Here is a 23,379-nt window from a genome sequence, read left to right as displayed (position 1 = left end):
TATCGGATTGAATACTTTTATGTATTTGAGAACACTTGATATATGTCTTGCAGTTGAATACTCGTGGTGACAATGGGGTATCGTATTGATTCACTTGATATATGTTTTGGCACTCAACTAGCGGATTCTCGTGGTGACATTGGGGTAATCTATGCATAGGGGTTGATGCACGTTCTTGTCTTTGTTTCTCCGGTAGAAATCTTGGGGCACTCTTTGAAGTTCTTTGTGTTGGATTGAATATTATGAATTTGAATTTGCTTTGGTGTTATTTTAGTACGAAATCTTGGTTAGATCGATCGAAAAGAATAGCTTCGTGTTACTTTAGTATGAACTCTAGGATAGATTGATCAGAAAGAATAGCTTTGAGGTGGTTTCGTACCCTACAAACAATTCCGTCTTATGTTCTCCTCTAGATAGGAACTTTTCAGTGATTCTTCGTTGCACGTTGAGGGACGGTTATATGATCCAATTATATTAGCATTGTTGAGAGTTTGCACTAGCGAAAGTACGGACCCTAGGCCTCCTTTTTAAGCATTGCAATACCATTTTTGTGCCCATTTTCTATTTGCTACCTTGCTGTTTTTATTTATTCAGATTATAAAAATATATTTCTACCATCAATATTACACTTTTATCACCATCTCTTCGCCGAACTAGTGCACCTATACAATTTTCCATTGTATTGGGTGTGTTGGGGACACAAGAGATTTCTTGTATTTGGTTGCAGGATTGTTTGAGAGAGACCATCTTCATCCTACGCCTCCCACGGATTGATAAACCTTAGGTCATCCACTTGAGGGAAAATTGCTACTGTCCTACAAAACTCTGCGCTTGGAGGCCCAACACGAGTCTAGAAGAATAGAGTTGCGTAGTAGACATCAAATCGTCTCGCGTTAAACAAGATCCAGATATAATGTTCATGCTCAACGCTGGCACCAAATAACAATTATTTAGCTCTAAAACTAATCCCAACGGCAGATGTAGGGGTAGCGTGCTGACAGCGATCACATCGACTTTGGAACCATTTCCCACGCGCATCGTCACCTCGTCCTTAGCCAATCTTCGTTTAATCTGTAGCCCAAGTTTCGAGTTGCAAATATGAGCAACAGAACCAGTATCAAATACCCAAGCGCTACTACGAGCATTAGTAAGGTACACATCAATAACATGTATATCAAATATACCTTTCACTTTGTCATCCTTCTTATCCGCCAAATACTTCAGCAGTTCCGCTTCCAGTGACCAGTCCCTTTGCAGTAGAAGCACTCAGTTTCAGGCTTAGGTCCAGACTTGAGCTTCTTCCCTTGAGCAGCAACTGACTTGATGTTCTTCTTGAAGTTCCCCTTCTTCCCTTTGCCCTTTTTCTTGAAACTAGTGGTCTTGTTCACCATCAACACTTGATGCTCCTGCTTGACTTCTACCTCCGCAGCCTTTAGCATCGCGAAGAGCTCAGGGATTGTCTTTTCCATCCCTTGCATATTATAGTTCATCACGAAGCCTTTATAGCTTGGTGACAGTGATTGAAGAACTCTGCCAATAACACTATCATCAGGAAGATTAACTCCTAGCTGAGCCAAGTGGTTATGGTACCCAGACACTCTGAGTATGTATTCATTGACAGAAATATTCTCCTCCATTTTGCAGCTGTAGAACTTGTTGGAGACTTCATATCTCTCAACTCGGGCATTTGCTTGAAATATTAACTTCAACTCTTGGAACATCTCATATGCTCCATGGCGTTCAAAACGTCTTTGAAGTACCGACTCTAAGCCATAAAGCATGGCACACTGAACTATTGAGTAGTCATCAGCTTTGCTCTGCTAGACGTTCATAACGTCTGAAGTTGCTCCTGCAGAGGGTCTTGGACCTAGCGGTGCTTCGTGGACGTAATTCTTCTGTGCAGCAATGAGGATAATCCTCAAGTTACGGACCCAGTCCGTGTAGTTGCTAGCATCATCTTTCAACTTAGCTTTATCTAGGAACGCATTAAAATTCAACGGAACAACGGCACGGGCCATATATCTACAACAACATAGACATGCAAACTACTATAAGGTACTAAGTTTATGATAAATTAAAGTTCAATTAATCATATTACTTAAGAACTCCCACTTAGATAGACATCCCTCTAATCATCTAAGTGATCATGTGATCCATATCAACTAAACAATGTCCGGTCATCACGTGAGATGGAGTAGTTTTCAATGGTGAACATCTCAATGTTGCTCATATCTACTATATGATTCACGTTCGACCTTTCGGTCTCAGTGTTCCGAGGACATATCTGCATATGCTAGGCTCGTCAAGTTTAACCCGAGTATTCTGCACGTGCAAAACTGGCTTGCACCTGTTATATGTAAACGTAGAGCTTATCACACCCGATCATCATATGGTGTCTCGGCACGACGAACTATAGCAACGGTGCATACTCAGGGAGAACACTTATACCTTGAAAGTTAGTGAGAGATCATCTTATAATGCTACCGCCGTACTAAGCAAAATAAGATGCATAAAGGATAAACATCACATGCAATCAAAATATTTGACATGATATGGCCATCATCATCTTGTGCCTTTGATCTCCATCTCCAAAGCACCGTCATGATCTCCATCATCACCGGCTTGACACCTTGATCTCCATCGTAGCATCGTTGTCATCTCACCAATTATTGCTTCTATGACTATCGCTACAGCTTAGTGATAAAGTAAAGCAATTACATGGCGATTGCATTTCATACAATAAAGCGACAACCATAAGACTCCTGCCAGTTGCCGATAGCTTTTACAAAACATGTTTATCTCATACAACAATTTATATCTCATCACGTCTTGACCATATCACATCACAACATGCCCTGCAAAAACAAGTTAGACGTCCTCTACGTTGTTGTTGCAAGTTTTACGTGGCTGCCACGGGCTTCTAGCCATAACTGTTCTTACCTACGCATCAAAACCACAACAATTTTTCGTCAAGTGTGTTGTTTTAACCTTCAACAAGGATCGGTCATAGTCAAACTTGATTCAAGTAAAGTTGGAGAAACAGACACCTGCTAGCCACCTGTGTGCGAAGCACGTCGGTAGAACCAGTCTCATGAACGCGGTCATGTAATATCGGTCTAGGCCGCTTCATCCAACAATACCGCCGAATCAAAGTAAGATGTTGGTGGTAAGCAGTATGACTATTATCGCCCACAACTCTTTATGTTCTACTCGTGCATATATCATCTACGCATAGACCTGGCTCTGATGCCACTGTTGGGGAACATAGTAATTCGAAAAAAAATCCTACGATCACGCAAGATCTAACTAGGAGATGCATAGCAACGAGAGGGGAGAGTGTGTCCATGTACCCTCGTAGACCGAAAGCGGAAGCGTTTAGTAACGCGGTTGATGTAGTTGAACGTCTTCATGATCCAACTGATCCAAGTACCGAACATACGGCACCTCCGTGTTCAGCATATGTTCAGCATGATGACGTCCCTCGAGCTCTTGATCCAGTTGAGGGCGAGAGAGAGTTCCATCGGCACGATAGCGTGACAACGATGATGATGACGTTACCGACGCCGGGCTAAGACATTGTCTGTTGTGCCTTTGGTGTGACGGCGATGATGATGATATGACCGAGGTGTTGAACTGTGGAGGGGGCACCGCACACGGCTAAGAGATTGTCTATTGTGCCTTTGGGGTGCCTCCTGCCCATGTATGTAAAGGAGAGGGGAAAGAGACCGACGGCCAGGAGGGGCACACCATGGGGGGAGTCCTACTTGGACTCCTAGTCCAAGTAGGATTCGCCCCCTCCCCCTTTTTCCTTTCTTCCACCGGAGGGAATAGGAAGGAGAGGGAGAGGGAAAGGGAAGGGGGCGCCGCCCCCTCCTCCTTTTCCTATTAGGACTCCCAAGGAGGGGGAGCGCGCGGCCACCCACGCGGGCTTCCCTCTCTCTCCCTTAGGCCCATGTTGGCCCAATACTTCCCCGTGGGGTTCCAGTAACCCCTCGGTACTCCGAAAAAATACCCTAATCACTTGGAACCATTCCGATGTCCAAATATAACCTTCCAATATATGAATCTTTACCTCTCGACCATTTTGAGACTCCTCGTCATGTCCGTGATCTAATCCGGGACTCCGAACAAACTTCGGTCATCAAATTACATAACTCATAATACAAATCGTCATTTAACGTTAAGCATGCGGACCCTACGGGTTCGAGAACTATGTAGACATGACCGAGACACATCTTTGGTCAATAACCAATAGCGGAATCTGGATGCTCATATTGGTGTTGGGGAACGTAGTGATTTCAAAAAAAATCCTACGCACACGCAAGATCATGGTGATGTATAGCAACGAGAGGGGAGAGTGTGATCTACGTACCCTTATAGACCGACAGCGGAAGCGTTAGCACAACGCGGTTGATGTAGTCGTACGTCTTCACGGCCCGACCGATCAAGCACCGAAACTACGGCACCTCCGAGTTTTAGCACACGTTCAGCTCGATGACGATCCCCGGACTCCGATCCAGCAAACTGTCGGTGAAGAGTTCCGTCAGCATGACGGTGTGGTGACGATCTTGATGTACCACTGCCGCAGGGCTTCGCCTAAGCACCGCTACAATATTATCGAGGATTATGGTGGAAGGGGGCACCACACACGGCTAAGAATATGATCACGTGGATCAACTTGTGTGTCTAGGGGTGCCCCCTGCCCCGTATATAAAGGATCAAGGGAGGAGGCCGGCCGGCTCCTATGGCGCGCCAAGGAGGAGTCCTCCTCCTAGTAGGAGTAGGACTCCTACAAGGAGGGGGAAAGAAGTGGGGAGGGAGAAGGAAAGGGGGGCGCCCCCCCCCCTCTCCTAGTCCAATTCGGACCAGGGGGGGAGGCGCGCGGCCCACCTTTGGCTGCCCCTCTCTCTCTCCACTAAGGCCCATATGGCCCATTGCTTCTCCTGGGGGGGTTCTGGTAACCCTCCGGCTCTCCAGTTTTCTCTGAAATCACCCGGAACACTTCCGGTGTCCGAATATGGCCGTCCAATATATCAATCTTTATGTCTCGACCATTTCGAGACTCCTCGTCATGTCCGTGATCACATCCGGGACTCCGAACCAACTTCGGTACATCAAAACTCATAAACTCATAATATAACTGTCATTGAAACCTTAACCGTGCGGACCCTACGGGTTCGAGAACAATGTAGACATGACTGAAACACGTCTCTGGTCAATAACCAATAGCGGAACCTGGATGCTCATATTGGCTCCTACATATTCTACGAAGATATTTATCGGTCAGACCGCATAACAACATACGGTGTTCCCTTTGTCATCGGTATGTTACTTGCCCGAGATTCGATCGTCGGTATCTTAATACCTAGTTCAATCTCGTTACCCGCAAGTCTCTTTACTCGTTCCGTAATACATCATCTCACAACTAACTCATTAGTTGCAATGCTTGCAAGGCTTATGTGATGTGCATTACCGAGAGGGCCCAGAGATACCTCTCCGACAATCGGAGTGACAAATCCTAGTCTCGGAATACGCCAACCCAACATTCACCTTTGGAGACACCTGTAGAGCTCCTTTATAATCACCCAGTTATGTTGTGATGTTTGGTAGCACACAAAGTGTTCCTCCGGTAAACGGGAGGTGCATAATCTCATAGTCATAGGAACATGTATAAGTCATGAAGAAAGCAATAGCAACATACTAAACGATCGGGTGCTAAGCTAATGGAATGGGTCATGTCAATCACATAATTCTCCTAATAATGTGATCCCATTAATCAAATAACAACTCTTTTGTTCATGGTTAGGAAACATAACCATCTTCGATTAACGAGCTAGTCAAGTAGAGGCATACTAGTGACACTCTGTTTGTCTATGTATTCACACATGATTATGTTTCTGGTTAATACAATTCTAGCATGAATAATAAACATTTATCATGATATAAGGAAATAAATAATAACTTTATTATTGCCTCTAGGGCATATTTCCTTCAGTCTCCCACTTGCACTGGACTCAATAATCTAGATTACACAGTGATGATTCTAACACCCATGGAGCTTTGGTGCAGATCATGTTTTGCTCGTGGAAGAGGCTTAGTCAACGGGTCTGCAACATTCAGATCCGTATGTATCTTGCAAATCTCTATGTCTCCCACCTGGACTAGATCCCGGATGGAGTTGAAGCGTCTCTTGATGTGTTTGGTTCTCTTGTGAAATCTGGATTCCTTTGCCAAGGCAATTGCACCAGTATTATCACAAAAGATTTTCATTGGACCCGATGCACTAGGTATGACACCTAGATCGGATATGAACTCCTTCATCTAGACTCATTCGTTTGCTGCTTCCGAAGCAGCTATGTACTCCACTTCACATGTAGATCCCGCCACAACGCTTTGTTTAGAACTGCACCAACTGACAGCTCCACCGTTGAATGTAAACACGTATCCGGTTTGCGATTTAGAATTGTCCGGATCAGTGTCAAAGCTTGCATCAACGTAACCATTTACGATGAGCTCTTTGTCACCTCCATATATGAGAAACATATCCTTAGTCCTTTTCAGGTATTTCAGGATGTTCTTGACCGTTGTCCAGTGATCCACTCCTGGATTACTTTGGTACCTCCCTGCTAGACTTATAGCAAGACACACATCAGGTCTGGTACATAGCATTGCATACATGATAGAGCCTATGGTTGAAGCATAGGGAACATCTTTAATTTTCTCTCTATCTTCTGCATTGGTCGGACTTTGAGTCTTACTCAATTTCACACCTTGTAACACAGGCAAGAATCCTTTCTTTGCTTGATCCATTTTGAACTTTTTCAAAACTTTGTCAAGGTATGTGCTTTGTGGAAGTCCAATTAAGCGTATCGATCTGTCTCTATAGATCTTGATGCCCAATATGTAGGCAGCTTCACCGAGGTCTTTCATCGAAAAACTTTTATTCAAGTATCCCTTTATGCTATCCAGAAATTCTATATCATTTCCGATTAGTAATATGTCATCTACATATAATATCAGAAATGCTACAGAGCTCCCACTCACTTTCTTGTAAATACAGGCTTCTCCAAAAGTCTGTATAAAACCAAATGCTTTGATCACACTATCAAAGCATTTATTCCAACTCCGAGAGGCTTGCACCAGTCCATAAATGGATCGCTGGAGCTTGCACACTTTGTTAGCTCCCTTTGGATCGACAAAACCTTCCGGCTGCATCATATACAACTCTTCTTGCAGAAATCCATTCAGGAATGCAGTTTTCACATCCATTTGCCAAATTTCATAATCATAAAATGCGGCAATTGCTAACATGATTCGGACAGACTTAAGCATCGCTACGGGTGAGAAGGTCTCATCGTAGTCAATCCCTTGAACTTGCTGAAAACCTTTTGCGACAAGTCGAGCTTTGTAGACAGTAACATTACCGTCAGCATCAGTCTTCTTCTTGAAGATCCATTTATTCTCAATTTCTTGCCGATCATTGGGCAAGTCAACCAAAGTCCATACTTTGTTCTCATACATGGATCCCATCTCAGATTTCATGGATTCAAGCCATTTTGCGGAATCTGGGCTCACCATCGCTTCTTCATAGTTTGTAGGTTCATCATGATCTAGTAGCATGACTTCCAGAAGAGGATTACCGTACCACTCTGGCGCGGATCTTACTTTGGTTGATCTACAAGGTTCAGTAGTATCTTGTTCTGAAGTTTCATGATCATTATCATTAGCTTCCTCACTAATTGGTGTAGGTGTCACAGAAACTGGTTTCTGTGATGTACTACTTTCCAATAAGGGAGCAGGTACAGTTACCTCATCAAGTTCTACTCTCCTCCCACTTACTTCTTTCGAGAGAAACTCCTTCTCTAGAAAGTTTCCGAATTTAGCAACAAAAGTTTTTGCCTTCGGATCTGTGATAGAAGGTGTATCCAATAGTTTCTTTTGGATATCCTATGAAGACACATTTCTCTGATTTGGGTTCGAGCTTATCAAGTTGAAGCTTTTTCACATAAGCATCACAACCCCAAACTTTCAGAAACGACAACTTTGGTTTCTTGCCAAACCACAGTTCATAAGGTGTCGTCTCAACGGATTTTTATGGTGCCCTATTTAACGTGAATGCGGCCGTCTCTAGAGCATATCCCCAAAATGATAGCGGTAAATCAATAAGAGACATCATAGATCGCACCATATCTAGTAAAGTACGATTACGACGTTCGGACACACCATTACACTGTGGTGTTCCGGGTGGCGTGAGTTGCGGAACTATTCCACATTATTTCAAATGTACACCAAACTCGTAACTCAAATATTCTCCTCCACGATCAGATCATAGGAATTTTGTTTTCTTGTTACGATGATTTTCAACTTCACTCTGAAATTCTTTGAACTTTTCAAACGTTTCAGACTTATGTTTCATTAAGTAGATATACCCATATTTTCTCAAGTCATCTGTGAAGGTGAGAAAATAACGATATCCGCCACGAGCCTCAACATTCATCGGACCACATACATCTGTATGTATGATTTCCAACAAATCTGTTGCTCTCTCCATAGTACCGGAGAACGGTGTTTTTGTCATCTTACCCATAAGGCACGGTTCGTAAGTACCAAGTGATTCATAATCAAGTGGTTCCAAAAGCCCATCAGTATGGAGTTTCTTCATGCGCTTTACACCGATATGACCCAAACGGCAATGCCACAAATAAGTTGCACTATCATTATCAACTCTGCATCTTTTGGTTTCAACATTATGAATATGTGTGTCACTACTATCGAGATTTAATAAGAATAGACCACTCTTTAAGGGTGCATGGCCATAAAAGATATTACTCATATAAATTGAACAACCATTATTCTCTGATTTAAATGAATAACCGTCTCGCATCAAACAAGATCCAGATATAATGTTCATGCTTAACGCTGGCACCAAATAACAATTATTTAGGTCTAATACTAATCCCGAAGGTAGATGTAGAGGTAGTGTGCTGACTGCGATCACATCGACTTTGGAACCATTTCCCACGCGCATCGTCACCTCGTCCTTAGCCAATCTTCGCTTAATCCGTAGTCCCTGTTTCGAGATGCAAATGTTAGCAACTGAACCAGTATCAAATACCCAGGTGCTACTGCGAGCATTAGTAAGGTACACATCAATAACATGTATATCACATATACCTTTGTTCACCTTGCCATCCTTCTTATCCGCCAAATACTTGGGGCAATTCCGCTTCCAGTGACCAGTCTACTTGCAGTAGAAGCACTCAGTTTCAGGCTTAGGTCCAGGTTTGGGTTTCTTCTCTTGAGTAGCAACTTGCTTGCTGTTCTTTTTGAAGTTCCCCTTCTTCTTCCCTTTGCCCTTTTTCTTGAAACTAGTGGTCTTGTTGACCATCAACACTTGATGCTCCTTCTTGATTTCTACCTCCGCAGCTTTCAGCATTGCGAAGAGCTCGGGAATAGTCTTATTCATCCCTTGCATATTATAGTTCATCACGAAGCTCTTGTAGCTTGGTGGCAGTGATTGGAGAATTCTGTCAATGACGCAATCATCTGGAAGATTAACTCCCAATTGAATCAAGTGATTATTATACCTAGACATTTTGAGTATATGCTCACTGACAGAACTGTTCTCCTCCATCTTGCAGCTATAGAACTTATTGGAGACTTCATACATCTCAATCTAGGCATTTGCTTGAAATATTAACTTCAACTCCTGGAACATCTCATATGCTCCATGACGTTCAAAATGTCGTTGAAGTCCCGATTATAAGCCGTAAAGCATGGCACACTGAACTATCGAGTAGTCATCAGCTTTGCTCTGCCAGACGTTCATAACATCTGGTGTTGCTCCAGCAGCAGGCCTGGCACCCAGCGGTGCTTCCAGGACGTAATTCTTCTGTGCAGCAATGAGGATAATCCTCAAGTTACGGACCCAGTCTGTGTAATTGCTACCATCATCTTTCAACTTTGCTTTCTCAAGGAATGCATTAAAATTCAACGGAACAACAGCATGGGCCATCTATCTACAATCAAGCATAAACAAGCAAGATACTATCAGGTACTAAGTTCATGATAAATTTAGGTTCAATTAATCATATTGCTAAAGAACTCCCACTTAGATAGACATCCCTCTAATCCTCTAAGTGATTACGTGATCCAAATCAACTTAAACCATGTTCGATCATCACGTGAGATGGAGTAGTTTCATTGGTGAACATCGCTTTGTTGATCATATCTACTATATGATTCATGCTCGACCTTTCGGTCTCTGTGTTCCGAGGCCATATCTGTATATGCTTGGCTCGTCAAGTATAACCTAAGTATTCTGCGTGTGCAACTGTTTTGCACCCGTTGTATTTGAACGTAGAGCCTATCACACCCGATCATCACGTGGTGTCTCAGCACGAAGAACTTTCGCAACGGTGCATACTCAGGGAGAACACTTCTTGATAATTAGTGAGAGATCATCTTAAAATGCTACCGTCAATCAAAGCAAGATAAGATGCATAAAAGATAAACATCACATGCAATCAATATAAGTGATATGATATGGCCATCATCATCTTGTGCTTGTGATCTCCATCTTCGAAGCACCGTCGTGATCACCATCGTCACCAGCGCGACACCTTGATCACCATCATAGCATCGTTGTCGTCTCGCCAATCTTATGCTTCCACGACTATCGCTACCACTTAGTGATAAAGTAAAGCATTACAGCGCAATTGCATTGCATACAATAAAGCGACAACCATATGGCTCCTGCCAGTTGCCGATAACTTGGTTACAAAACATGATCATCTCATACAATAAAATTTAGCATCATGTCTTGACCATATCACATCACAACATGCCCTGCAAAAACAAGTTAGACGTCCTCTACTTTGTTGTTGCAAGTTTTACGTGGCTGCTACGGGCTTAAGCAAGAACCAATCTTACCTACGCATCAAAACCACAACGATAGTTTGTCAAGTTGGTGTTGTTTTAACCTTCGCAAGGACCAGGCGTAGCCACACTCGGTTCAACTAAAGTTGGAGAAACTGTCGCCCGCTAGCCACCTTTGTGCAAAGCACGTCGGGAGAACCGGTCTCGCGTAAGCATACGCGTAATGTCGGTCCGGGCCGCTTCATCCAACAATACCGCTGAACCAAAGTATGACATGCTGGTAAGCAGTATGACTTATATCGCCCACAACTCACTGGTGTTCTACTCGTGCATATAACATCAACATATAAAACCTAGGCTCGGATGCCACTGTTGGGGAACGTAGTAATTTCAAAAAAAATTCTACGCACACGCAAGATCATGGTGATGTATAGCAATGAGAGGGGAGAGTGTGATCTATGTACCCTTGTAGACCGACAGCGGAAGCGTTAGCACAACGCGGTTGATGTAGTCGTACGTCTTCACGGCCCGACCGATCAAGCACCGAAACTACGGCACCTCCGAGTTTTAGCCCACGTTCAGCTCGATGACGATCCCCGGACTCCGATCCAGCAAAGTGTCGGGGAAGAGTTCCGTCAGCATGACGGTGTGGTGACGATCTTGATGTACCACTGCCGCAGGGCTTCGCCTAAGCACCGCTACAATATTATCGAGGATTATGGTGGAAGGGGGCACCACACACGGCTAAGAATATGATCACGTGGATCAACTTGTGTGTCTAGGGGTGCCCCCTGCCCCGTATATAAAGGATCAAGGGGAGGAGGCCGGCCGGCTCCTATGGCGCGCCAAGGAGGAGTCCTCCTCCTAGTAGGAGTAGGACTCCTACAAGGAGGGGGAAAGAAGTGGGGAGGGAGAAGGAAAGGGGGGCGCCCCCCCCCTCTCCTAGTCCAATTCGGACCAGGGGGGAGGCGCGCGGCCCACCTTTGGCTGCCCCTCTCTCACTCCACTAAGGCCCATATGGCCCATTGCTTCTCCTGGGGGGGTTCTGGTAACCCTCCGGCTCTCCGGTTTTCTCCGAAATCACCCGGAACACTTCCGGTGTCCGAATATGGCCGTCCAATATATCAATCTTTATGTCTCGACCATTTCGAGACTCCTCGTCATGTCCGTGATCACATCCGGGACTCCGAACCAATTTCGGTACATCAAAACTCATAAACTCATAATATAATTGTCATCGAAACCTTAAGCGTGCGGACCCTACGGGTTCGAGAACAATGTAGACATGACCGAGACACGTCTCTGGTCAATAACCAATAGCGGAACCTGGATGCTCATATTGGCTCCTACATATTCTACGAAGATCTTTATCGGTCAGACCGCATAACAACATACGGTGTTCCCTTTGTCATCGGTATGTTACTTGCCCGAGATTCGATCGTCGGTATCTTAATACCTAGTTCAATCTCGTTACCGGCAAGTCTCTTTACTCGTTCCGTAATACATCATCTCACAACTAACTCATTAGTTGCAATGCTTGCAAGGCTTATGTGATGTGCATTACCGAGAGGGCCCAGAGATACCTCTCCGACAATCGGAGTGACAAATCCTAGTCTCGAAATACGCCAACCCAACATTCACCTTTGGAGACACCTGTAGAGCTCCTTTATAATCACCCAGTTACGTTGTGACGTTTGGTAGCACACAAAGTGTTCCTCCGATAAACGGGAGTTGCATAATCTCATAGTCATAGGAACATGTATAAGTCATGAAGAAAGCAATAGCAACATACTAAACGATCGGGTGCTAAGCTAATGGAATGGGTCATGTCAATCACATAATTCTCCTAATAATGTGATCCCGTTAATCAAATAACAACTCTTTTGTTCATGGTTAGGAAACATAACCATCTTCGATTAACGAGCTAGTCAAGTAGAGGCATACCAGTGACACTCTGTTTGTCTATGTATTCACACATGTATTATGTTTCCGGTTAATACAATTCTAGCATGAATAATAAACATTTATCATGATATAAGGAAATAAATAATAACTTTATTATTGCCTCTAGGGCATATTTCCTTCAATTGGCTCCTACATATTCTATGAAGATCTTTATCGGTCAAACCGCATAACAACATACGTTATTCCCTTTGTCATGGGTATGTTACTTGCCCGAGATTCGATCATCGGTATCATCATACCTAGTTCAATCTTGTTACTGGCAAGTCTCTTTACTCATTCCGTAATGCATCATCCCGCAACTAACTCATTAGTCACATTGCTTGCAAGGCTTATAGTGATGTGCATTACTGAGAGGGCCCAGAGATACCTCTTTGATACACGGAGTGACAAATCCTAATCTCGATCTATGCCAACTCAACAAACACCTTCGGAGACACCTGTAGAGCATCTTTATAATCATTCAGTTACATTGTGACGTTTGATAGCATACAAGGTGTTCCTCCGATATTCGGGAGTTGCATAATCTCATAGTCATAGGAATATGTATAAGTCATGAAGAAAGCAATAGCAATAAAACTAAACGATCATAATGCTAAGCTAACGAATGGGTCTTGTCCATCACATCATTCTCTAATGATCTGACCCCGTTCATCAAATGACAACACATGTCTATGGTCAGGAAACTTAACCATCTTTGATTAACGAGCTAGTCAAGTAGAGGCATACTAGGGACACTATGTTTGTCTATGTATTCACACATGTACTAAGTTTTCGGTTAATATAATTCTAGCATGAATAATAAACATTTATCATGATATAAGAAAATATAAATAACAACTTTATTATTGCCTCTAGGGCATATTTCCTTCATTTACAAGCATTCATCATGTGCGAAATGAACTAGTGGTCTATGCAAAAAAATTGATTAGACAGGAGAAAAGAAAACGTAGAGACTCTTGTTCTGTCATTCCATCGAACATGTCAAGGGCAGCCCGTGCGCCGCCAGTGCCCGTGCTCATCCACGCCCGAACGGGCTGCGGTGAGTCACATATGTCGACTAACGGCATCTGCGTGGGTAGAAAGCTCCTCGGAACGGCATCTGCGGAGCATGTTGCAGAACCGCGTTTGAATTTGGGGATTGATTTGAATTTTGTTTTAAAATCGGCGTAGGAAGGACGCGAGGGAAGCTGCGGAATTGATCAATTTCGGAGGCGGAGGCGGAGGCGGAGGCGGAGAGAAACTTTGGTGCGGTCAAGTGCGGGTTCAGAGCGTCCACCGGCAGCAGGAGACGTGACAGGGCTCGACTTTGAGCTGTCCGTTCTGGAGTAGTATTTTTCTCCATTCACGCGAGTCCCGTTGCATCGATCTCTTTCACCACTGTTATCTCTAAAGTGAACCGACTGATGAAACCTGCAATCAAGGCGGTGTTGGAAGAGACGCAGCTTTTGAACTTTCAGTTTCTGTACACTACCAAGGAGCGCCGTACCGTACATACGGCGTTGGTCCACGGTCCTTGTTACGGCTCACGGCAGGCAGGTCGAGAAATACCATTCGAAGTGTACCACCTCCAGCTCCAGAAGGACGACGCCCGTACATGCAAATGCAAGCACAGACATCTAGTACGACTGAAGAAAAAGTGTGAAGGGTGTGATATACGTGCGCGTACATGCGGAGCACGGACAGTAGTACATCTTGGAAGCACGATGGGGTCACACCTGCAGTCCATGCCCCAGGTGGGAAAGAAACGTAGGAACCGAGTACGTACGTACGGGCACGGTTTATTATTTTGTTGTTGCCGTTGATCGAACACTGGACTGGACCCTCTATCTCTATGTTGGCAACGACAAAAACGTGGAATGGTCGATCGGGAGCATGAAGACCAGGCCAAGAAACCTGCTTCGTTCGCCCACCGATCCGCTACAGCCGCGCTAGCTTGTCTGTGATGATTGTAGTCAACGATCGATCGGGGACAGGGAGCACGAGGCGATCGACGTACGCTAATGCTAATACTCCCTCCGTTCTGTCCTGGCGACGCAAGATCGATCAAGCCTTCACTGCATGTCGTACCAGGATTTCGCGGGATCTCGCGGCCCCCGATCCAATGCACCGTAAGAGTAACTCCAATGGACGATCCATTTCGTCCGCCGCCGTCGCGTCGATTTAAACGGATGCGCGTCCACTTTTCATCCACGAGTGATTCATTCTCGATTCATTTTTAAGCCCGATTTAAATCAGCGTAGACACGTGACGAACGCGTGCACGCTCGCCTTCTCTTTTTCCGAGCCCGCTGATCGGTGGCACATTGGCCTTCCCGTCCAACAACAACCCTCGTCCGCCTCCTTCGTCGCCGACGCCGCCAATTTTTGCCGCGACTCTGCCAGCTGCCCACTCCAACCTCGCCTGCCATCGCCGTCTTGCCGCCGGGGAGCCGACTGCTTCCCACCCCCGCGTCCCCCACCACACAGCCGCCCCTGGCACGCTCGTCGGACGCCGGCAGGGCAGCTAGCTGGTCCGTGCGCGTCGTGACTCCCTTCATCGGCCGTCTCCTTCGTCGACGGCCGCAAATTGTTCGACGGTTTGTCAAGGTACAAAATAGACTCCGCCGACGAGTTCTTTTTTCACAATTTCCTTTGCGACTCCGACGATTCGTGGTTCGACGACGAGGAGGAGATATTGGCTGCCGTGTTGGTCCATCACCACCTCAACAGCTAGCGGTCATTGTTCCATAGCTCCATTCCGGGCCACCTTCCGGCGTTAATCGCAACCGAGAGAGCGGGCATTTCCTTTTTTGGAAGGACTACTTTGATACAACAAACCCGTTGTTCAAACATCAAAAATTTCGCCGTCGTTTCCGTATGAGTAGGCATCTTTTCAGCCGTATTAGAGAGGGGGTGGTCGGCTATGATGATTATTTCGAGTGCAAAGAGGATGCCGTTGGCAAGATTGGTTTCTCCTCTTATCAGAAATGCACTGCTGCCATCCGAATGCTTGCATACGGAGTGCCCGGTGATCTCATTGACGAGTACGTCTGTATGAGCGAGTTTACATGCCTCTGGATCTGGCACTCTTCCTTCGGCATGGTTGGATCACGCAATGATATCAACGTGCGTCAGCGCTCGCCGGTGTTTGCTAGGTTTGCCAAAGACAACAGCCCATCGGTGAACTTTACTGTCAACTACCACAACTACAACAAAGGATACTACCTGGATGACGGTATCTATCCTCAGTGGACCATTATTGTCAAGACAATACCCAACTCTGTCGGAGAGAAGAGGAAAAGATTTACCCAAGAGCAAGAGAGTGTTAGAAAGAATGTCGAGCGTGCCTTTGGTGTTTTGCAATCTCGATGGGGCATCGTTCGGTATCCTGCTAATACCTGGAGCACGCAGAAACTGTGGGAGGTGATGATTGCTTGTGTGATCATGCACAATATGATCGTAGAAGACGAGCGCCTGGAACGTCTGTATGATCAAGGGTTTCAGTTTCAGCGTAAGAATGTTGTGCCTGAGCATGGAGGTGAAAGTGCTAGTAGTCGACTAGATGGAGGGTGAATAGGCGATTTTTATGAAAGTCTTCAAAACATGGTTTGTCCTCAACTAGGTTTGTCGTCAATACTCCAAAACCAATTAGAGGTGGCACTAGATGCACTTACAGGAGGAGCGGCAACGTTTGAACAGTTCATCCAATTTCATCATGACATGCGTGAAAGGGAAATCCACGTGCAACTGCAAAATGATTCGGTTAAGCATATGTGGGCTCATGTTGACAACCAATAGATGTATCTTCTTTTATTCATTTGTAAAACAATGTGAGAACTATACGAGACATTTTTATTTTTATTCAGCTTGTAAAACTATGCTATTTTATTCATTTTATTAACTACAGTATATGTTTAATACAACTGTTACGGTGATTGGCGATTTTAGGGGTCGTCCATGCTCTATAATCTGACGGTAATAAAATTAGAGTTACAAAGAGTTACGAGAGTGAAATTACATGAAATTACAAAGTAATGATGGGACCGGTACCGTAATTAGGGGATACTCTTTTTATGTTTTATAAAAGGGTATATCCGTTATTTTTACCACGGTCAGGGCCTTCCGCGTGAGGCCCCTCCTCAGATGTTAACACGTACGTCATTTCTATCCAAATCTCAAAGTACCTTCTAATGTTCCTAAATAAATCCTAATGTATCATCGGATACAGCCGTAGATTCCGATCTCTGCTGCCATTGACGACTTCCCTGGCGACCTGCTCGTCGTCCCTCGCAAAAGCGGCCGCATCGGTTCCCCACCACCACACGACCTGCTCGCCGTTCCTCGTGGAAGAGGCGGTCGCCGGACATACCGCCGGGTTCCCCTCCCATCGTAACCTGCTTGCCGTCCCTCGAGGAAGCGGCTGCTGCCGGGCACGCCACCATGGTCGCCACCCAGTCACACACCACTGAGATGACCGGCCCTTAATGTTTGCCGAGTCCTTTATGATGGAATCCGAAGCATGACTGTCGCTTCGGGAACTATGCTTGCTTTGGTGATTTCGTGACCATGTTTAATGGGGATTCCTCGTTTGTTCTCTGCTTCAAAACGATCGAGCTTCAGAGCAGCCAAGAAGATGAGATAGTGAACCAATATGCACAGAAGAACTCAAGGAATAGGCATAGTATAGAGAGAGTTACTTTCAGAACTGAAATACTATGTAATGCTGCACTCATGAGAGTGAGAATATTTTGCCCAGTTCCATTACCATCTTGATCATGTCATTCACCCAGCAAATTATAAGTTGTTTAATGTTACTGTTTGGGGTTCTTTCGCTTGTGAATTTCTATAGTAGCTGAAATACTACGATTGTGGAGAATATTTCTTTATAACAATTCAACGGATATAAATTCACTCAAGTATACTTGTGCACTGGAGTATCCAGCTGAATCGATCTCCAGAAGTCGTTGCACTGGATCTTCAGTACTTGCTTCTTCCATGTGCACTCAAGTATCCAACTCAACTGATTCAAGTTCATGGACAATTAAGCGGTATAAAAAATTAACCAGGTGTACGATTTCTTCTTTTCTTTTCATTCCATACATAAGGTTATCAGTCTTAGAGCATCTCTAGCAGACCCTGTAAATCTCGCAAACCCGCATAAGTCTGGCGAGTATACAGGCTCGGCCCAATTTTTTGGCCAAAACAGAGCCCGTATACTCGTCTCGCCGTAAAAAAAATTACTGCGGCCCGCAAACCGCCCAGCAGAAGCGGTATATCTATGGGTTTGCGGGGGGATATGGGTCGAAACCCTATACCTCCGCCACCGCGTTCCACAGCAATTCCCCACTGCCCCTCGCATTTCTCGCTGTCGGCGAGCCCGAACACGCCTCGAAACGCCATGTGGAGCTTCGGCCACAGCTCCGGCGATTGCCGCGACCCCGAGCGCGAGCGTCATGTCCGCTCGGACGGCGCGAGGAAGCGCGGGGCAAGAAGTGGACGAACCGGGGCCTCTCACCGCCGCCGAGGTTCCTCCGTCACGAGACGGAGGAGTACGACCGTCAGCCGGCCGCGGGCTCCTCCGCTGCAATATCGAGATCTGCCGCGTGGCTCACCCGCGCGGCAAGCTCTTCCTCTTCCGGCGAGAGGCTTCTCCCCGTGAAGAGGGAGTGGTCAGAGGAACTGGAGGAGCCCGAGGAAATCATGCGCCACGGCGTCGTCGGGCCCGAGGACTTCGTGCCGATGTCGACGCGGTCGCGGCCGCCATTGCCGAACGCAGCTTGCGCGAGGAGGCGGAGCGCCGGCGCCACGACGAGGAGCCCGAAGCCCTCATGCTTTAGCAGACGGTCGGGCGAACCTTGCCGCCAAGGAGAAAGACGACGAGTGGCGGCGCATCTGCGAGAAGCAGAGGGAGAAGTATATCGACCTTGGCAGCTCCGACGAGGATTGAGCTCCTCCACCGCGTCGTCCATGGCCGCCAGCTCGCCGCCGTGAGATCCCCACCCCCCTTAGTACTAGTAGTGAATGTAGTATGTAACATGAATTAGTGTTTGTAATGAATTAGTGTTTGATCATGTAGTATTTGAAATATGTGATGAACTACTATGAAGCATCAACGTTTAGGATTAGTTGGCCTGCTAGGAACGCCCGCCATCTATTTATCTTGGGTGTAATTTTTGCTTGTGCTCCGCGCACATAGTTGAGCGCTAGAGCAATCACCAAAGGTCCTGCGTTCGAGTCCCAGGCCCAACCTTTTTTCATATAAACAATGGGTACCTATTTTTAAGAGTGAATTCCACTTTTTACCCCATATTTATACATTTGTGACACTAATTACCCCTTCGAGTGAAAATTCGTCTAGAATACCCCTTTTGAAATCTTTGGACCCTTGTTTTTTGATGCGTGTCCATCAGGTAAGGTGTGAGGTGACGCCCTGTATCCAAAAACATGTGGACGGCCACAAGGAGTGGAACAGATAGACAAGAGAAGCTTGGACAAGATCGCCAATGATGCCCTTCGATCCTTACAGTTTTTTTTACAAATCAATGACGCAACATGCCGATCCTATCGACCATAAACAGACAAAATGTAAAACTGGGGTAAAACCGTGTTAAAAGTCTCCAAAATCTGACATTTCGATAAAAGTTCCGCTAAATAGGGTAATATGTGTCACAAATGTACAACTACAAGGTAAAAAATGGAATTCACTCTATTTTTAACTTAACTTGGTTAAATAAAAATAATCAAAATTTCTGAGGCCATGAAGACACCATCGAAACATTCTCAACTGCAAAGCATTAGCGAAATATTCAACGAATGCCACAGACCCAACTCCTTTTGACTAGTTTTCAGGACTACAACATGGAGAAAATCTGAGGATGTTCAGCTTGGAAGACACAACCGAGACGGCGGCCACTCTCTCTGAAGACGCTAGCTCTGGACTTCGGCGCCAGGAAACAGCACTTCGCTACAGCCGCCAACAATCATCGGTGAAGAGGCGCCCTTCTGCGTCGAGCCGCTGGACGTAACAAAACAGATCAAAGCTCGTACGGTCATGTATTCACATCCGTACATATCGCATGGATACTGAAGTTCAATCTTTGAACCACCTAACTGCACAAAAGATCATACTGAAAGCATAAAGGGCATCTGAGGTGCAGCAAAAGATAGAGCAACGTAGAATATGAAGTTTGATCCAGCGAACTCCACATAAGAAACAAACTGCACCCAATTGTGCTGCACCAAAGAACATAGCAAAGTAAACTTCTAATTCTAATGCAATGTGACGAATCGTGTCCGCAGCTTTCATAAGCAGCTATAACTCGTTCTTGATAATCCTCTGCATGCTTGTAGCTGCAATACGAAGCACAGTATAAAATGCAAACTGCCACAAGGGTATCATATATTAACTGACATATAAGTTCTTGAGCTAGGGATGGGTGGGCCAGAGAAGGAGGCAGCAATCTGACCGTACGCAAGGAGCTCGCTGCGTTTGGGAGGCTCGTCCCGCTTCTGCAGCAGGCGACGACAGGGTGAACTCGCTAGAGGAAGGGGCGTCGGCTGTTGTGGAGGAGGTCGGGGTTCGCTGCGTTCCGCCGGATACTTCCTTGACAGCAACGACGACCGGAGAGGAGCGAGGCGAGGTCAACGGCTGGAGACCGGGAGTTGCTTCTGGCGGCGCAAGACGGGCCTAGAGCGGAGGGATGCGAGAGGGTGGAGCAGGACCGGTGCGAGGGCACAAGGAAGCGACGTGTCGGTCGGCTGCGGGGCGACGTTGAAGCGGCGGCGGGCTTGCGTTGGTGCAGCAGCTAGGGTTCATGGGTCAGGAGGAGGGGAATCGGGACGAAACAACTCCTGCAGCCGGCGAAGCGTGACATACGAAACGGGAGAGCGAAACGTTTATTACGCATATACTGCGGGTTGATTATCAAAATAGTCAAGGGTTTCTCTACAAAACACTCGTTATAAATTATTGTTATAAATCCGACGGTTTAAAATATTCTAGAAGGGAGTTACATGAAATTACAAGTCGTAACTCTACAACCACCTAAAAGAGCTCTATGTTTAAATGTAATTTCATCAATGCAAAATAGGCCGGCCATGCCGGTACATATGGGTCGGCGCGTTGGGCGCGTTACCGATCCACATCTAAAACAGGACGGACACCGGGCGGGCGACCGACCAAACAGACAAAAAGCGGATGAAATCGTCGTCTGTTTAGGTCACCCCATTGGAGTTGCTCTAAATCATTAAAAACAAATACGTAAGATACACACTGTACTGCAATGACCCCTGCTGCCCTGCACAGGTAGCTTGCGCACGAAGAAGAAAACCCACCCGGAGGCGGAGGAGATATAAACGAAACCAAACGTGCAGTGCTTTCCGCTTCTCTCTCAGCTTATGTTTTGCGCGGCACACGGTTTACAGGCAGTGACCTCCAGCCCGGCCATAGCTACTAGGAGTACTAGCGAGCTACAACGCCGCACCGCATATCCCCTCTTCTGATCATGGCACAAGTTGACAAATGCGGCGCAGAAGAAGCACCACCGCACCGCATGGCATTCCTTCGTCCCGAAACAGGCGAAGCCGGCCAGAAAGTGAAAGGAAAACCGGTCGCGTCGCGTAGGCCGTAGGCTGACACGAATACGATACGCGCTAGAGGAGCGCGCACCAGCTGTGGCGGCCGACCGGACCGGCAGTGCCGCGGCGCGGGGCGCACAGCGCGCCGCACCCCGTCCGCAACAGCGCAAAGCGGCAGGCACTGCGGCAGCAGCGGCGTGCGGTTCCGTGCGTGAGTCACTCACACGCGGACCGAGCGAAACGCACGGCAATTTAAGAGGGAAAAAATAGTTTCCGAAAAAATATTTTATACCTAGTATACGTAGGAGTAGCCGTATGTGTGACAGTGCGTACATATCCGCAAGAAAACAAGGTGCGGCGATGCGTTCGGTTCGCCGCCGCGTCAGCGCCCACGCCCCAACCCCAGCACCCCAGCCGGCCGTTTTTGCTCGTGCTTCGTCCGTGGAGACTTTGCAACCCGGTCCCTTCAGAGGTGCTATTTTACAAGATGAACCAGGTGGCTTTCTTTCTTGGGGGAGAGGCTATCAAATTTGTAGTTTGGCTACGAATGAGATAAACTATAGTAAAATTCACAAGGTTGACTTGGAAAAATAAAATATATGTGCTGGCTAGGCTGACTTTCGTACACATTAACTAATGGTAGAGATTTTGCCGAAAAAAATAAACTAATGGTAGAGCTTCATGGGATGAGTCGGTGTTTTGTACATTTCTACGTATGTTGTTTGCTGCAGGGTGGAGACAGCTACAAGCCTACAACGAGGCATTGTGTTGATCTACCCTAGCCGCCGCCACGGGGAGGCGATCTTTTTCTACCGATCTCCCACGGCGAGGGCGCTGGCCTCCCCTCTCTCCGGTTGCTGCTCTGGCGGCAGGAGGGAGGGAGGACCCGTTCATTCGCTCCGTAGTTAGGATTTAGATTTGTAGGTCGTGGTGCGTCGTTGGAGTAGTGGGAGCGGCATCCGGATGAATAAATTTGCCTCAACTTCACTTTCACACCGGCGGTGTCCTTCATGGCGGCGTTTCAGAGTTGCCGGCATCATGTATTTGTCGATCCTTCAGATCGGCGATGTTAGGGTTCATGGATGGTGTCGGCGAGGCGGCGACGGCGACTCCATCAGGTGTGTCTCTCCTTCTGCTCCATCCCCGTTGCTGCGGCGTTGTCTCCGACGTCATGGTGGAGCAGGGAGGTTTTGTCGTCCAGGAGTACGCGCAGACGCTTGTCTATGGAAGTGACAGCTGAAAGATGGTGCATCTTGTGCTGGGTTTGTGGTTGAAGGCTGACAGTTCTGGTTTCCTTCTCCGGCGCGTAGTGGGGGTGTCAGTTCTGGAGTTCGATGGCATGTCCGAGAACACGTTGCCTCGGTCTGATTCTTTCAACGACAATGGTTTTACTTCAGGCAAACTACTTTAGAGATCCGTAAAGCTGCTGATCAGCGATGGAGCCGCGTCGAGCTCGGGTGAAGAGGTGATCTATCTCCTTTTTCATAGTGGAGAGGGTCAGGCGCTGGTCTTTTGCATAGGATTATTATATCTTTTCAATCCTGTAATATCGATATTTACGTGGCTTGTAACTGAATTTTTATATTATTAATGAGACACGTATTACTACGTGAAAGAAAGAGGCATTGTGTTGATCCCACATCCCGATGCCATCTAGCAAATCCTATGATAATACATAATGCTTATAATTGAGGAATAGAAGTGGACTATCATTTACACCAGAAGCGGATCCAGTAGAATTTTTTGATTGGCTTCATCTTTCGTTAATTGGAAATTGGAATGCATGTGTTTTCTTTATCTTTGCGACTAGTTTATTGGCCGGTTTCTGCGATGAAATATTCTCCGGTTCCTAGGTGCATATACACTTGGTATGAAAGAAAAAATAGTAATTTGAAAAAAGTCAAAATTTCTAAAAACAATCTGAAATAAACTTGACCTTTTGTTATACCTAAAATGTTTTGCGAGGAAAAGAATTCCTGTT

This window comes from Triticum dicoccoides, chromosome 7A (assembly GCF_002162155.2).
Source record: "Triticum dicoccoides isolate Atlit2015 ecotype Zavitan chromosome 7A, WEW_v2.0, whole genome shotgun sequence".
Classification (NCBI taxonomy): Eukaryota; Viridiplantae; Streptophyta; class Magnoliopsida; order Poales; family Poaceae; genus Triticum; species Triticum dicoccoides.
The sequence above is the reverse complement of the archived record's forward strand: the minus strand, read 5'-3'. Positions refer to the sequence as shown.